This window comes from Carassius gibelio, chromosome B16, assembly GCF_023724105.1.
Source record: "Carassius gibelio isolate Cgi1373 ecotype wild population from Czech Republic chromosome B16, carGib1.2-hapl.c, whole genome shotgun sequence".
In the NCBI taxonomy this organism is placed as follows: Eukaryota; Metazoa; Chordata; class Actinopteri; order Cypriniformes; family Cyprinidae; genus Carassius; species Carassius gibelio.
In genome coordinates, this window is record NC_068411.1 from 2,689,253 (window position 1) to 2,694,545 (window position 5,293).

Genomic DNA, 5,293 nt, shown 5'->3' on the forward strand with positions numbered 1-5,293 from the left:
AGCGTGGCATGTGTTAAATAAAAAAGAGCATCTAAGGAATTACTCCGGTCTTGTGTTTAATAATCCAATACACAACAATTGGCGACGATGGTTTCCGTGCCTACGCCTGCATCTTTTCTGCCATGCAGTGGAGAGCCTGCGATTCCTTTTGCTACCTGGCGAAAAATGTTTGAAAATTACTTGCTTGCTATAAATGCTACAGGAGACTCATGGCCGGATGCCAGGAAACGTGCTATTCTACTACACAGTTTGGGGACTGAAGGCCAGAGGCTGTTTTACACGTTTCCTAATACTGGTACTACATTTGCAGAGGCAATGTCAGCGTTGGAGAATCATTTTGTCCCAAAGGTGAATGTTGTGGTCGCTCGACATCGCTTCCGACAGCGCTCGCAACGTGCTGATGAGACAATTTCACAGTTCCTGTCTGCTTTGCGGGACTTATCTTCATCATGTGCTTATGGTGACATGGAAAGTGAAATGCTGCGCGATCAGCTGGTCGAACGATCGTATGCTCCAGCAGTGCGAGACAGACTTCTGCTGGAACCATCACTGACACTTGACACCGCTATGGTCATTGCATGTCAGGTGGAACAAGCGCTCTCTAATTCGGACATGCTTGCAGCGCAAAGTGCAGTTCAGGCCGTAGCTTCTAAACCCTTTCATCGGAAAAAGCGTGATGCACATTCTAACGGAGCAAAATCTGTGGCTGATACTACAAGGCGCGCGTGTTACCGTTGCGGAGCTACAAATCACCTCGCTAATGCTGCCAATTGCCCAGCTGCTCGAGCCAAATGCCGTACTTGTAGTAAGACCGGACATTTTTCTAAAGTTTGCCGTTCTTCTAAGGACGTTCGGGAAGTGGTTCCGGACGTGGTTGTTCTTTTGACTGATACTGTAAATACATCTGCAGACAAACTTTTGTGCAATGTTCATGTTACAACGGCAAATGGTGCTTCTATTGAGACTGAATTAGTCGTGGACACAGGCTCTTCAGTGTCAATCCTGCCTGTGGCTGTGTACAAACGACACTTTTCGGATTGTTCACTTACTGCTCCCAAAGTGAAACTGGTTACGTACATGAAAGAGGATATTCCCGTACTAGGATGTTTACATGCGGACGTTTCACTGAATGAACAGGTAACCACCGCTTGTTTTTACATTGTGCAAGGTGGCTCTGCTTTGATGGGCATGGACCTAATTCGAGCCTTGAACTGTTCTTTTCACTTTGGTACGGTTACTGCTCCTAACGAACTACATGCACTCGTTGGTGAAACTATTTCTGCTCCAGATACTTCTGTGGGGTGCGTGAAAGGCTTTGTTCATAAGCCTACAGTCAAACCTGATGCTACTCCAGTTCGACAGAAGCTTCGTCGACTTCCATTCTCCGTTCGACAAGCTGTTTCTGCAGAACTGGACTCATTACTGCAAAATGGCATAATTGAGAAAATCGATTCTTCCCCTTGGATTTCGCCTATTGTCGTCACCACGAAGAAAGGAGGTAAAATACGTCTCTGTGTTGATCTGCGCGAGCCAAATAAGGCCCTGATTGTTGACAGCCATCCTCTGCCGCATATGGACGAACTGTTGAGTGAATTAAGAGGCACATCAGTGTTCACTACAATTGACTTAGCGGCTGCTTACCATCAGCTTACCTTACACGAGGAGTGCCGGGATATCACCGCGTTTATTACGCATGATGGTCTCTTCAGGTACTGCCGGGTTCCATATGGCCTTGCTTCCGCGCCATCTGCATTTCAAAAAATGATGGAAACTGTCCTAAAAGGCATAAGTGGGGTGAGGAACTACCTGGATGATATAATAGTATATGGTGCCACCCAGGAAAGTCATGATGCGACGCTGCGCTCAGTCATGCAGCGCTTGTCCGACGCAGGACTACAACTGAACTGGGACAAGTGTACGTTCAGCCAGTCATCCTTAAAATTCCTTGGACATGTCGTTTCCAAACATGGAATTTTCCCAGATGAGGAACACAAGTCTGCGATCATTGAGGCTCCTGCGCCACACGATGTTGCTTCTTTGCGCTCATTTCTGGGACTGATTTCATGGTACAGCAAGTTCTTGCCGAACTTCGCTTCTGTTGCTGAGCCGTTGCGTGCGCTACTTAGAGATGCGTCAACTTCTAAATTTGAATGGACTGTGTCTGCTGAACGCAGCTTCAAAGATCTGAAAGAACTGCTCTCTGGAAGTCAGGTGCTTGCGTTGTTTGACCCTTCCCTCCCCACTATAGTGTCAACTGACGCTTCGGACTATGGATTGGGGGGGGTTTTGACACAAATACACCCAGATCGTGTTGAGAGAACTGTAGCATTTGCTTCTAGAACCCTTACTGCTGCCGAAAGGAAATATTCTACGGTCGAGAAGGAGGCGTTGGCTTGTGTCTGGGCCGTAGAAAAGTGGCGGCCGTATTTGTGGGGTCGACACTTTACGCTCAGAACTGATCATTGTGCGCTCACTACACTATTGGCAACCAAAGGCATTGGCCGGGCCGGTATGCGGGTCGCCCGGTGGTCGGCACGCTTGCTTTGCTACACATATGACGTCGTCTACCGACCTGGACGTCTTAATTGTGCTGCAGATTGTCTATCCAGGCTGCCATTACCGACAGGAAATGATAGTGCTGCTGTGGAACCAGAGATGGTTGCTTTCGTTACTGGACTGCCTACATTGTCTGTTGAGGATTTCATGGCTGCTTCGGAAGCTTGTCCTGAGTTAACCCAGCTGCGCTTGCGAATCGGGCAGGGCTGGCCGAAAAAATGCTGTGACCTGGATCCTGTTCTGGTGCCCTTCTTTCGCATTCGTGATGAACTATGTGTGGATGGTGTGCTAGTGAGGAGAGGTGAACATCGTGTTCTTGTTCCTTCTACCTTGCGCTCTAAGATGATAAGCCTAGCACATGAGACACACCAAGGAATTGTCCAGACGAAACAAAGGCTGCGTGAATTATTCTGGTGGCCTCACATGGATGCTCAAGTACAGTCGGCTGTCTCTTCCTGCTTAACGTGCCAATTGAATGACAAATCGGCTAAAACAGCACCAGCTCCTCTTCAGCCTGTCAGCCTGCCATCTGGACCATGGCAGAAACTAGCGATCGATATCGTTGGACCTTTTGAGAGAGGACCTTCTGACTGTCGTTTTGCCATTTGTCTGGTGGATTACTATAGTAAGTGGCCTGAAGTAGCATTTTCTCAGAATGTCACTGCTGAGGTGGTCACATCATTCCTCCAAACAGTTTTCAGTAGAGAGGGAAATCCACAGTGTGTTGTGACTGATAACGGGCCTCAATTTCTCTCCAGTGTGTTTGCAGCATTCTTAAAGGAGAGAGGAATAAGTCACATGCGTAGTACAGTCTATTTTCCACAATGCAATGGGGCTGTGGAGAGGTGGAACAGAGTACTGAAAGAATGCATCCTCTCTGCGGAACAGATGGGGAAACCATGGAAACATGCAGTGACTGAGTTCTTGCAAAGCTACAGAGCTACCCCTCACAGTACTACAGCCGTTTCACCTTCTGAGCTTCTCCATCATCGCAAAATGCGTACAAAGCTGAATGTCTTTCCTGTTGGCCCCAAAAGTGACAAATGTGCTCGAGTGGAAGAGACTGTGAGTAACAAACAGTGCAAGAGTAAAGAGTACACTGACAAAAGACGTGGTGCCAAGTACCACACTTTCAAACCAGGAGACCAGGTGAGAGTGAGACAACCTGGGCATGTGAGGAAGGGTGTTTCTCAGTTCTCACCACCACTGAACATAGAGCAACAAATTGGAAAGAGTACTTTCGTTCTGAGTGACAAAAAGAAATGGAATGTATCGAAACTGGCTCGCTTTACAGCCCCTGTTACCACACAGAATGAGAACTTGCAAGCACCAGTGACATTTAATCTTAGGAAGAGTAATAGAGTGCGTAGAATGCCAACGTGGTTGAAGGAATATGATTTACAGTGAAGTGAAGTGAAATTGTACATGCATGAAAGGGAAAAAAAAAAAAAAAAGTAAAGAAAACATGCATCTTTGATTTGGTTATGTTGTGAGCTTGTGAACAGTTAAAATTGCTTAAATACTTAAAACTATGCATTAGAAAGAGTAAAACAAGGTCAGTTACATTGGTTAAGTTGTTGTGAGTTATTAACAAGTACACAGTAATCTTACGTGATTTTGTTACCTTACAAGAATAACTTTGTTCTGAATACTAATCGGTGATATGAAGAATCTTTCAAGTAAGAGGGGAAATGTTGTGTTCATAGTTAACCACAAGGTGGCAGTGGAATGTTGAAGTGTTGAAATGCTGCTTGGAAAAGAGAACGAGAAGTGAGTTGTTCTAAAAATGACAAGCGTGGCATGTGTTAAATAAAAAAGAGCATCTAAGGAATTACTCCGGTCTTGTGTTTAATAATCCAATACACAACACTGACAATCTTGATCATTGAAGTCCTAACATAAGATTTTGTGCATATAACTTCTAACACATTAAAAACTGTCTTACAGCATTGCAGAAAACATTGTACTTCATGAGACATAAGCTTGTTTCAGTTTGGCAAGATTTGCACTGAATACTGAATGAAACAGCTTTATCTAATAGAGAGAAAAGCTTTTGAGCAGATTTGGGCTTGATTTCACTTCATTTCAACAGAAACACTATTTCAGCATTACTGGACTCAGAAAGCTGTAAACTGACAATCTTGATCATTGAAGTCCTAACATAAGTTTTTGTGCAAATAACTTCTAACACATTAAAAACTGTCTTACAGCATTGCAGAAAACATTGTACTTCATAAGGCATAAGCTTGTTTCAGTTTGGCAAGATTTGCACTGAATATTGAATGAAACAGCTTTCTCTAATAGAGAGAAAAGCTTTTGAGCAGATTTGGGCTTGATTTCACTTCATTTCAACAGAAACACTATTTCAGCATTAGTGGACTCAGAAAGCTGTAAACTGACAATCTTGATCATTGAAGTCCTAACATTAGTTTTTGTGCATATAACTTCTAACACATTAAAAACTGTCTTACAGCATTGCAGAAAACATTGTACTTCATAAGAAGTACAATTTCAACAGAATACTCATGAAACCGCATTCTCTATTAGAGAGAAAAGCTTTTGAGCAGATTTGGGCTTGATTTCACTTCATTCGAACAGAAACACTATTTCAGCATTACTGGACTCAGAAATCTGTAAACTGACAATCTTGATCATTGAAGTCCTAACATAAGTTTTTGTGCATATAACTTCTAACACATTAAAAACTGTCTTACAGCATTGCAGAAAACATTGTACT